The 12,996-nt window shown below is 40.2% G+C and overlaps 1 long non-coding RNA gene across 1 annotated transcript; it reads right to left on the bottom strand.

The window, feature by feature from the left end:
• Nucleotides 1-8,913: 8,913 nt before the first annotated feature.
• On the bottom strand, nt 8,914-10,618 carry LOC122843419. Its single transcript, XR_006372708.1, has 2 exons — nt 10,392-10,618; nt 8,914-9,855 (listed from the first exon to the last, which is right to left on the bottom strand). It is a non-coding gene; the product is annotated as an uncharacterized LOC122843419 (long non-coding RNA).
• Between the last annotated feature and the right edge of the window lie 2,378 nt (nt 10,619-12,996).

The raw sequence follows: 12,996 nt of genomic DNA, 5'->3' as shown, positions 1-12,996 counted from the left end.
TCTTCTACTCCTTACAGGATCTAAAGAGCGCCTCTGTATCCTGCCTTACTCTGAACAAACACTGAAAAAAGCAACAACAGTTGACGCCATTCGCCGGGTGATATTTTGTGTTTGTAACACTGTAAATGGTGCAATCTGCTGTTGGTGAACATCCAATGTCGTTCTGTACTGTATTTGAATTTCAATGTGGATGAAGCTGATGACCTGAGATTGGCATATGGAGAAAAGGGAAGCCGACTTTTATCTGATGGACGTTTGTGTTCGGTGGATCAGTCTCTGGCCTAATTTCTCCTTATTTATTTGTGTATATCGATGTTTTATTTTTCCTCCACCGGATATTTCTAGATGTTTCCAATGTCTTAATCACTGTGCCATTCTCTCTCCCCCTCTCTCTCTCTGTCTGTTACTGGGTTAGGGTTCAGCATCTGCATGCCCGGTCTTAACTGTCTCATTGCAATGTGTGACCCAAGTCTGCTGTAAGAGAAGAATTTGTCGCTTTTTAGGTTTGTATTTATTCAATGTGTTTGATTTTCTAAATAGTGTAAAAATGAAGAAAAGCAGGAGAAGAAATAAAATATGCTCCTAGCAGCAATGCATCTCAAGAAGTTTCTCCTAATTTTAGAGAACACTCGAAAACTTCAGGAAGTTGTGATTGCAACCATTGGAGCAAATTCACTCATCATTCACAACTGTTGCACAGACCTGCAATTTTCACCAGTTATCGCAACATTTTGTTGAATCTGACAAATAACCTTCACACTTTCTATATTTCCTTCTCTCTGACCGATCACTGCAACTCGTCTGAATTTTGTCCAATCATCTTAGCCTCTTTCTAATTTTACTTCCTGTTTCATGACGTCTCTTCAAAGTGGAACCCACATGATAAAAGCATGGTAAAAAAAATCAAGCTAAACGATAACATTAGCCTCTTTTTTTTTTTTTTTTTTTTGCAAATACCATTTTCAGATGTTCTTTAGGATCTGCTCTTATTCTCTGAATATTCTATTATTTTTCATTTGGTTTCATCGATATTCTGCGAGCTGAACAGAGAATCCACATTGTGCAGTCACACATCAAGCAGATGAATACATGCAGCGTTTTCTCTACAGTGGCTGTGGCCCCAAGAACTGCATATAAACAATTGAAATATGCCTAAGCTAAGATCATGGAACTGACTTGTGTGCAGTTCAGTGTCTCAGGGTTTATATATTAACCTGAAAGCTGAATCCACTCTGCAGCCAAGCTGAAAACTGGAATTACAAGCAGCACTTTATGCAGAGTTTTGAAATGAGGGAACATTTCTCAAATTGAGTGGATCAGAGGTCAATAGGACTCTCTACTCTAGTCAGAGACCAGGGGAGAGATGATATTCAGATGGGATTTTTTAAATTCATTTTTCATTGATTGATTGATCTACATCTGTGATGTACTCATGTGCTCATAAAGTTGCAAAAGTCTGCACCAAGTAGTCAAGTGTGTGAATTGTAATCTTTTAACATGACGGATGTCCTTCAGATTGTCCCGTCTTCATTTTTTTAAAATCCATCCAAAGAGGAAAAATATTCCTCTAACGTGACCCCTCACCTTTATCAAATTTTATGGAATTTTGCTACCATCAACATTTTCTAATATACTTCAGTCTGCACGGAAAAAAACCTTGTTGGAATTACGACTAGTATTTTGTTGTATTTACTAAAAAAAAGCAGCTAATTAAGATTTCTCTACCTTTATCTCAGATTTTGCCTAAGTGGACAGATTTGGTGAGTCAACCACCAGGAAGTAAGCTCACCTTTAACAGATGAGAAGCAGTAAATGGAGCAGAGCAGGAAAAAATTCAATGGCTATCCATGTCTATGCAACATATATCTATATGAAGATAGCAGCTGGTGTTTAAATATTATCCAGAGAACAACAGAGGTGTCATGAGATCAGCTTAATAGCAGCCAGAGTCATCCTGCGAGTGCATCTGATATTAAAGATTGCATAATTGGGGTCATAGGGGATAGCATGACCCACACCTGGAGTCCTGGAGTCCTGGACGCAGCCATCGTGGGTTCGATTCCCAGACCCGTCGACATTTACCGCATGTCTTCCCCCCTTTCCTCTCAGCCTACTTTCATATAAATGACACTGGAGCCCACAGAAAACCCCCTGGAGGGGAGAAATAAAAAAGATTGTATAATTGGTATGAAAAACACGACACCATCATGGGAATTACATTCTCATTCTCTTAGGAGCACTTCCTGGAGGCAATTCTAGTAGATTATCAACATTTTTTTTCTTTTTTGTGAAAGAAAAACCTTCACAAAACAAAACACTTCATAACCGAGGACCGTTGGAAATTTCAAGTGGATGGATTCGTTGTCGCTTTTGTCGTGCAGCCGCTGGAAAGACTAAAGTGGGAAGAAATCTGACGGCTGAAACGTATAACATGTTGATTAGGTTCATTTTATGGAAAGAATCAAACATAGAAAACATTATGACCAAGTTGGGACAAACATTTGCATGTCCCTACTTTGGCTGCCAGAAAGCTCTGACTCATGAAGGCATGGCCTCCAGCAGAGCGGTGAGGATCCTGTGGTCCCAAGATGTTATCAATCAATCAATCAATTAATCAATTAATCAAAGTCTATTTCTATTGCACATTTCAGCAACAAGGCAGTTCAAAGTGCTTTACGTCATAAAAACACCAAAATACAAAATCATAGAACACAGTCAGCAATTGAAACATTACATTTGATCAGGTGCCGTCATTAAGCATCAGAGTGATAATTAATGTCTCATTTATCATGTTTTAAAATCAACTCTAAACAGCTGGGTTTTCAGCCTCGATTGAAAGGAACTCAGTGTTTCAGCTGTTTTGCAGTTTTATAGAAGTTTGCTCCAGATTTATGGTGCCTAGAAGCTGAATGCCGCATCTCCATGTTCGGTTCTGGTTCTGATGCAGAGCAGAACCAGAACCAGAAGACCTGAGAAGTCTGGAAGGTTGATCCAACAACAGCAGATCTTTAATGAATTGTGCTGCTAAACTGCTCAGAAATTTATAAACTAACAGTATTTTAAAGAAAAGCTAACTGTTATTAGATTAGAAATCACAAAGAAGCACTTTGATAAATTTGCATATATATATATATATATGTCACTACTTGATGGCCCCTCTTTTGACTTGGGTTTTAATTTTTTATGCTTATCATTTAATTACCAATTTAATGAACTCCATTTTTTAGCCCCTCTCCTCTAGTCAGAGGCTCTAGTACTCAGCCAGCCCTTTAATTGGATGGAGTCTTGATGATCCATCGATTGAGTCCGCAGCTCCGTTAATCTGCACATACTGCTTTACAAAGCGTGTCGCATCTTGTTAATGTGTTTTATGAGCTGCTGATGAGCTCTGCTGATTCTCCACTTGACCCCTTCCAGCTCCCATATGGTTTACTCTTATCAGTAAACCCTCCGCTGCCTGGGCTTGTTGTGAACCAGGTGGAGAAGGTCGGCCGATGTTTCAAGGTTTCTGCTCGGCTTGGAGCGTCTGAAGGGGTTTTACAGGTCTGGATTTTCCTTTCGTTGATAGTAAAAAGGTGTATATGAATATTTTCTAATCATTCTGATGAGCACTTCACATTAGAGACACATTTATTTAATTTCACATCCATACACTGATCCATACATCACAAGGTAACTTGGGGTTCAGTGCCTTCCTTCCTTTCTTTCTTAAGGTTTCTTATTTAAAGGACATTTGGCACATTGTGCCATATTTCCCCCTTTTTTGGTATTTATCACTCACCAATATTTTACAAAAGACTCAGAACAAAATATAAATAGTTGAGGTCAAAGGTGTCATTGGGTCGTGTTGTAATGTTGTTATCGCTCATCACTCTGTATGTTACAGAGCTGCTCTTTCTCCTGCTACAACACGATGAAAAGCCTCATAACACCAGCGGATGAAAAGCTAATTTGCTATTGTGCGTTGAGCACAAAAGGATTGTGGGAAGACGCATTCCTCCCAGCATCTGTTTATGTCAGATTACACAAACCTGGGTTTTTTCAACCCTCTTTCATGTTATTGGAGAGAAAACGAAAGTCTTCGGAGGCTTCTTTGCCACCGCCGCCGTTTCCTCCTTTTTTTTGAAGCCAATCCGAACGCTTCAGAGAACAACGTAGAGCTCATTGTTCCAACGGCGCTGTCTGTAATTACCCCAGGGCTATTGTTTCCCTCTGAAAGGCTCATGTTCAAGTGCTGGAACTGAGACTTCAGGAGACGAATGATCGGAGAGCAAAGGGTGTGAACATGTGAGTATCAGAGGCTGCTTGCTTAGGAAATGTTCACAGTGGGACATTTTCACTCAGGAAGTCACCAGTATGTTCATGATTTTCAGACAATCAATAAAAACACAAAGATGACTTGATTAGCTGCTGGGTTAGGGTTTAGAGTTAAGGCTTGTCATTTTTATCACATGACAAAAAAACCCCAGTTGTTTTTCAGGTGACATACCAACCAGTGCTGTAGTACTGGAGACCGAGACCAGTTTGTGATGGTCATCAAAGGACAGAGACTGATTTATAAACCTTTGCTGATGAAGATCAGATTAGGGGAGAAGATGGGATTCACGTGTAAGTATCAGCCGATCACGATCCCCCAAAATTAAGGATATCGCCGCCCAGAAATCAACTGGTCGATAAATGTATGTCATTATAATGTAAACAGCACTACCAGAGATGCAATAAGTTTATAGCAGGTGTGTGAATGAGCTAATGATCGGACTGCTAATTGCAGCCAGTCCACATTGTTAGCAGAACTAGAGGGCCCCAAAACCACATTTCACATAGGGCCCCATGGAGGCTTGGACCGGCCCTGGACTGGAGCCTCACAGAACATGGTGATTTCTGACATGAACGATATGGCTAATGCCCAGGGCTTTATCTTTTTAGATAAGCAGAACAAAGAGTTAGTTCTGCTTTTAATACTGGTTAAATTTATTTCAGCTCTAAGTAGTTAATATCTAGGTGTTTTTATGGGAATGTGAATCGTTCAGATCAATTTGATTAGCAATTTTGATCACATTTCACATTTTATTGTGTCATGTCTTGGTCTTGGTCTTGATACACTCTGGTCTCAGTCTCAGGTTAGGTGGTCTTGACTACAACACTGATACCAACAAAACGTTGCTCATATCTGTAAAAGTTGATTTTATGATTTGAAACCCTACAAAGAATGAATTAAATGGGGCTGAATGCAATACCATGCCACACTTTTCAGTTTTTAATTAATAAAAGAAAACGAATCATTTTCCTTTCATCTTATAATTATGTACCACATTGTTTTGGCCTTTTGAAAATGCATTCAAATCAGGTAATAAAGTGACCATTTCACTAGAGAACTATGCAAACTGCATGTCCCAGCATTCATAGTGAGACACAGATGTTGTTGACCGCACAAGTGTTATAAAAGTCTGGACATGGATGCCAAAATCCCCATGGAAACAGAGCCAATGGGGCCAGCTGCTGTTTTCTGACCTGCTGGTCAGGAAACGGGACTTTTAAAACCTTTGTCCTTCTAACTGGAGAACTCTGCAGAAAGCTGTTAGTGTATCTGGCTCAAAGTTCCCTGGAGGCGTTAAAAATCAGTTCCCGTCGGCCTGCAGTAGCCTGTGGAAGCGGCTCTTGTCCGTCTGTATGACGGTCCACTTGCTTTTGGGTTTGCAGCCCAATGGGATCACTGGATTCCCACTTAGTGTGTGCCGGCCTGCCTGCTGGACCAGAACATTTATTAGAGTCCAGGTTGAAATAGTTAGGTACATAAGACGATTTATTTGTCTTGATTTTCTATGTTTGATGATGGTTTGCTGGTTATTTGCTGGTATTCTTGTTGCTGTGCTGATGTTAGAGGCTGCCTGCATCCTGCAGTCAGTTTGGATCCAGCACCTCTCTCTCTCTCTCTCTCTCTCTGGTCTTTTCCATCAGTAGCTATACTGCATGTTGGTAGTTAGAGACGAAGGTTATTTACGGAATAATTCAGCTGTGAAGTTGGACTGTTTTGTTAAATTCTCAGACTTAATTGGATATTAGCGTGTCTTTGATTAGTCCTTGTTGTGTGAAGTGATTTCTTCTGTCCAGCAGTTCTGAATCCGTTCCTTCACTAGGAGTTAACCATTTAGACTTGTGACTCCAGACAAACTGGAAACTTTTACCAATAATTATATAAATGATTGCTTTATTAATAATAAATTATCAATCCTAAAATCCAAACATTGAAGCAAATTTTGATTCTCAACAACAGATTGTGGGAAAGGTGAAGATTCTGTGAATACTTTAAGACGATGTAAACTCTGATGTAAACTCTGTAGACTCTGATGAAGAGCTCCAGTGGACATCAGATCCTCCGGCTCTTTGAAAGCCTCCAGCAGGCTCAGAAAAAACAGCCTTTCCCTGTTAAGAAAAGTTCCCAGACTTTGTTTGTCTATCTTTGATGAGTTTGGCTGTTTTATTTTCTATCTTAAGGTTACAAATGAGGGACAGTATGCCAAGGAGCTCATGGAGAAGCAGTGAGTCAAACAGGAACGTCCCACCTGCTGGCCTCACATTTAAGCTCCAGTCCTGCAACATTAAGCTGCGTGAGTTAATTAAAATCTTCTTTACACCGAGACAGAATCAGACGTTGAGTAAAGATGCTTCACTACCGCCATCAGCTGATGGATTCATCTTATCTCTGACACAATCCTACATTAAATCAGATTCCTGTCAGCAGGAATGTGGACAGGAAGTTCCTCTGATCACTTTAGATGGTAAAATTTAATCATTTTCAAAAGGTCTTCAAACGTGTTTCAAGCCAAAGTAGCCGGTTGTATTTTGTAAGGAAACGTCTCATTCAGTGTAGTAACCAGCAAAGATCATATCAGGATATGATGAAGGAATGACCACAACATGAGGATGGAATATTATTTTGGGAAAACTATTGAAAATGTTCCCCGACCAGTTATTGTTTGTTTTGTTTTGATTTTGAAGCAGTTCTCATATTTTGGGTTCTCTGCATCATCTTTAATTTTGCTGAAATGAAGTCAGTTTATTCCACCTGCCTGTCCCTCATGAGGTTTGAGTCTGCAGTGTGGGGCTTTTTTCTTCACACGTTAAAGAAGAACAATTTTTCCCACTTAATTAAAATCAGCAGCAAACTAGAAAAGAAAACATTCCCCTAAAAGGATTTCTGTACATTCATATTCATGTCCTCATTTACAAAAAGAGAGAGAAAAAAATATATATTTTAAAAACTAATTAAAATCATTGGACAACTAAAACACACTTTAATTACTATTTTACAACTGGGATTACAGAAAGGAAATTGGAATGAAATTCTTTCACGTTATCATCACACTGACTAACCAGCAGCAGCAGAGGATAGTAAGGGATCCTCTGCTGACCAGAACACTGTCACTGTCCTTATTATATATCTACAACATGAATTATGTTTGTTAAATCAAATTGCAGTAATTCCTTTCCAGTATTGAAGCTTCCTTCCATGTCTGTGGCTTCTCCTGGTTTTGTCCAATCAGATTTCAGTCTCTTTGTGCTGCTAGGGGCAGTTTATCTTTTTAACCAATCAACTTTCAAATTCACCACATTGGGTCTACTAGAAGGCCCACGGTGACGTCAGACATTTTCCATCCTCTGATTGGACAGTCAGAGCAAGGCTAGCCTTTCCATGTTTTGCTAGCATAATAACACGTCCTCAATGATCTTTGCACATTTTTTTAAATCTTATTTTCTGCCCACAAAGGCTGACAGAGAAGAAGAAACTCATTTGGTTTCAGGAATGATTAAAAATCAACTTTCTAGGCAGATTTTGTTCAGAAAAGCAGAGAGGCTAGCTGGCTAACACCATCACTAGCCAGCTTGTCAACTTACAGTGCAATAACACAACTTCCCTCTCGCAAAAACTACAAGTGGCTGATTTATTGTGAACAAAGTCAGTCTCTGTTCTGGTTTGGCATTTGGACCTGTGGTTAATGATGAGCCTTGGCCATGGAAGACTGGAAACACATTCACCAAAGAAAAGTAGAACACGAAAAAGTGAGACACACTGAGCAGATGCTAGCTTTCTGAATGTACAAAAGGCAGATGTGAAAACTTATTGACTGGCAACCAAATGTCTGCGGGCTGAACGATTGAAACGGAAATAACCATGGGGCGCATAGTGGATGGTATTAAAGTTAAATTTAGTCAAATGAGACATTCAGACAAGTTGTGGATATCATCAGTCAGCTGACAGAGGCTGTTATTTTCAAATCCACAACTTCCTGTTTACACCAAACCTTCCGGTTTGTCGCTCACCTCCTTATTTAACCGTTCTGGCATGATTTGTTTATTTTGTAAGCCTAGTGTCAAAATCTTATTCATAGGTCAAAAATACACAAAATATTTAAGGAGGTTTTGCGTATATCTTTAAAAATACACAACATGTCAAAATATACGGAAAGGTATCATTACAGGTAAAAACCTGTAATTATACAGGCTGATAATACACTTTTTAGATATGCGACTGTCTATCCAATTAATTAAGTTTGTAGAGTGCAGCTTTTCTGACTTATGTGTTGAATATATAAATTCAATGCAGAAGTCTTTTTTTTTTTTTTACTTAATGTTAGTTACAGAATAGCAACCCAAATCTGTCCTCCACCAATGTTACAAGAAGTGTAACATTTAGACAGCACTGATATTTCAACTTCATTTAGGCATTAAATTATGTTAAATTATCCAGTAAAGTGTGAAAACCCTCCAACCGTTGGAATATGAGAGCTCATTACTGTGAATGCAAATTATACACTTACTTCCTTTGAAGTTGCAGGAGACCTTTCTTCACTTATCAATTATTTTCACAGCAGAATAACAACATGGGGTTGTTGTAATGATAGAAACTAACAAGTCCGTTCAGCTTTTATTTCTCAAACCTACAAGGCGTGAAGAATTGTCTTCTCAAAGAGACATTGCAGGCTGGCATCAGATAACCAGCTTCCAAAACTTAGGGAATTTTGGAGATTATTGCGCGTCTTATGGGATTTTAGAGAGCGAGACGTAAATGGTTCCTTTGGAAGTTCTCCAGTTGACAGTTTGAAGGTTTTAAAAAAGTCCTCCTCCCTTGCCCAAAAAACCCCCACAAAAACACAAAACAAACCCAGGTCAAGTACTTTTTATATGATTACTTTGGTATTCCATAGAAAAGGTTTTGCTAGGAGCAGGGAGGAGCAGGGAGAACTCTTAGGGCTGCAGAACAGAGGCAGTTGGAGTTGCAGACCTCTGCTCTAAATACTAGAGATATTCTAGATTTAAATATGAGACCATTTGTCTCATGTTTGACCCTAAGTCTTCATCAGGACAGGTATCTGAGCAACACCAGTTAACGAATAAGAATGTTACAGTGTCCTGGAAGATTCCTAAATATTTGGCTCACTGAAATGTAGTAGATCTACAAGGAAGCTATTTAAAATAACTGCATGTTAACCCCAACAAACTGATGATGAGACTAAACTAAAAAGCCAGAAACATATGACCATTCCAAGGTATCACTGCTGAAGGAGGTTCAACAAGTTGTTTAGTTCGTCCAACCATCCATGGTCTGTCTTCAACTCCAGTCCTGAGGATCCGGTCCTGCTGCTTTTAGAAGGGGTCCCCGGTCCAGCTGACCTGACTCAATAAGGAGACCTGTTCTCCAGAGGACTGGTGGTCGGAGTCAATCTCAGGCAGCCACTGGGTGAGAGGTGTGGTATACCATGAACAGGCAGCCGGTCCATCAGACGTTGAGTCCAGAGGTTTGCATTGCCTCTGGCTGTTTGGAGTTTTATGAAAATGTTCTTTATTTCCTAATGACTGTCAAAAAAAAAAAAAAGAAGAAGAAAGAAATCAGCCAGGAAACAGACAAATTCATTTGTTATGAAAATGACATCACTCTTCTGATCTCTCAAAGGTTGTTTTTTTTTTTTTTTACTTTTCTAAAACATTTCTCGCTAAGAACATCTTGTTTTGCATTGAAAGATAACTCTAGCGTTTATATGATTTGCATAAAATAGTTACGACTGACATCCTTCGCCTCAAGAGAACCGGACCCTTTGTGCAAATAAAGAGCATTAGATAAACAACACCAGAAGACAGAGGAATCATCACCGAGTTGTTTGACTGACAAGCCGAGCGACAAGGGATAAAAATCCAGACGAAGCGCGGCGCTGCTTCGCCTAACTTTCTGCCCTTTTCCTTTCAGTTAGTTTTGCTCGGTGGCAGATGAAAGGCCTCCGTCACTCGTTTCATTTCTCGCTGTCATTCAAACGGAAACGCAGGACGGCATGCAAATAACCCGGCCCCGTCTGTTCCATGAATACAAACACCCCATTACTATTCATCATACTTACAGGAACTCCATTGTTACTTTTGGTCATACTTTTGATGCCAGTGAATAGACTTGGCAGAGGTGACGGCGCGGTATGTAATTAGAAAATAACGTCGCTCTGAGCAACAGGGCAGAGAAACATCCAACGCGTGTCTCGGTTCTAATCGGCTACGTGTCACAGCTGTTTGTCGATTATTGAGCTGGACGCCACGCAGTGAAACGCCGTCATGAGGGAACATGACAGGACAGCCGATGGTCTTCAGGTTAGGACTCCTTCCTGGGTAATGGAGGCAGACAGAAAATGGCAACTGTCTCTATTGGGCGAAAACCACATCCTAATCTTCTACTCCGATGGAAAATCAATACCCAATAGCCTTGCAGTTATCTGTTTCCTATTTCCATGAAGAAGAAGAAAAAAAAGATATCCTGCAGATTTCATTTTCTTGAGAAGTCACTTTTAATATCATTTATATTTCAGGACTTTCTTTTTGGTGTTATTGTTTAGTCATGCACAAATTCTTTTAAATTGTTTTGCCCGTGTGAATAACCGGAGGCTCGGGCCGTGAATAACACTCTGCTTCTGTGAACACACCGAAGTATGATCAATAGTTCCTTTTGTTTAGCGAGCAGTTTGAAAGGACGGAGCTGTGAGCCCGGCTTCCCAACGGCGCTCAGATGATGGGAGCGATAAGGAAACAAAGCAGTGGCTCTAATTATCATTCTCCAACATGGTGCTGTGTATCAAGTAGAAATGAGCCGTTCCCACCTTTCATGTGGGATTATTAGTTTTCTTTCATTATATTTATCCATCTTTAATTAACCTGGAAAGTTTAGTACAACTCAATCTGTCTGTGGCCAAAGTTTTTAACCTTCTTAACTGTCACCAACAAAACGCTTCCTCTGTGGACAATGGCTCCATGTGGACATGGTGTCCTCACGGCTGCTGAGAGTGTTTGACTCAGTGCTTAATAAACATGCTTCTCAGCTGAGGAGATTTCATTGAATGTGACTGGTTTTTTGTATATTTGTTGTTCTTCTGCAGCCTCTTGCTTCTCTTTCTCCTGTCAGTTCAGGTGGACGGCATCCTGGTAAGAAACCTGTCAGGAAGGTGCTCTGTTGTGTCCTTGTGTCTCATTTTCAGTATCCACTTGATGGCGCGGACCTCTGCACTCCCCAAGTCCTCTTGGACTGGAAGCTGTTTGTTGATTTTACCTCACAGTGGCCAACTCTCTGTTATTCCTATATCAATTTGACACAGCAGGGGCCTCCGCACTTCAAATATCTGTGCCTTCTGTCACTTTTTTCAGCTGTTTAATCCGTTGTTAACACGTTGTGACCTGTTTTTCCAAGCCGCCTTTGAACGCAACATGAGTGCTGGGTTTACCCCTGTGGGGCAGGTGTAAACCTTCTAAGCGGGCCCGGCTCAGAGGCTCTGCTGTGTGTTTGAATCATGGCAGCAAACCAACAAAACGCAAAGAACTTTGCAGTTTTTTTCCCCAAATTTACAAACTGAGTTGAGCAATGCTGTTGGATGAAGGTAATGTTAGCTAAAAGATGACTAGCTACAGCACCTTGAGCTTGTTAACAAGTAGCTTATTGGCTCCTGATGTTATTTATGTTCAAAAGTGGGTAGTACTTGTTAAATTCACTTGAGTAACTCTTTTGGAAACAGGTTCTTATAAGAGTAGATTTTACTGCACTTTATCTTTTTCTTTCACTTGAGTACTGTTATTATTGCTACTTAGATTCATTTTACGCCGATGCCCCCCTAAAAATAAGCCGATGCCCCCCTTTTAAACTCGTCTGGAGCCGGGGTGTGTCCTGATGGTTTTTGCTTCTCTGGAGGATTTTTTACTTTGTGTTTTTTTGTCTCAGGCTCGTTTGGTCGTCCCATCTGAGCTTTCCTGGATTCCCTCGTTCTGATCTGGATGATCTATTGTCCACTAAAGGAATGCTGTTACTGCATTTTGTACAATGAAAAGTTTGTCTTGTTTTTTGAGAAAGGAATTATTTATTTGTATCTTTTACTGTATTTCTCATGTTGTACGTGTAACAAGGCGGCCTTTAGCGGCTGGATGTACAGTGGAGAAGAAGGTGGAGGCAGAGTGAGGTGGAAACCTCAACGGTTTATTCTTCAAGTCCAGCATCAAGAACAAAACCACAGGTGTGAAGGACCAAACCACCTTTAATTCAATTTACAATTTCCACCTACGTAAATACAACAGCTTTTACCAAATAACACATTTCTGTTAACGTTTTAGACACATTTTCTGTTTCATCCGTACACCATAAGCACCATTGCGAAACACTACAAAAAACACACAAACAATTGACCCCTGACCCCACACACACTATTCCATGGAACCTATAAATGGTGTCTGGACCCCCAGGGAAGTATTTGTCCAAACACCCAGGAGAGGACACAGAAAAGACTGGTGAGTCACTCCATCTTAGCACCTCCACACAGATCATACGCAAACATTTGCTCAGTTTTTTGCTCTGAGTAACAGTCATCCTCCTTTCACAGGAAACTACCTCATTTCTTAATGAGGAGCAGCTGTGCAGAGCCCAGAACGAAAGGCTACATGCTATTTGTTAAAATGCTCAGTAAATGGTTAAAACATCTT

This window comes from Gambusia affinis, linkage group LG14 (genome assembly GCF_019740435.1).
Source record: "Gambusia affinis linkage group LG14, SWU_Gaff_1.0, whole genome shotgun sequence".
NCBI lineage: Eukaryota > Metazoa > Chordata > Actinopteri > Cyprinodontiformes > Poeciliidae > Gambusia > Gambusia affinis.
Note: the sequence above shows the minus strand (reverse complement) of the source record. Positions and strands in the feature narration are given on the sequence as shown.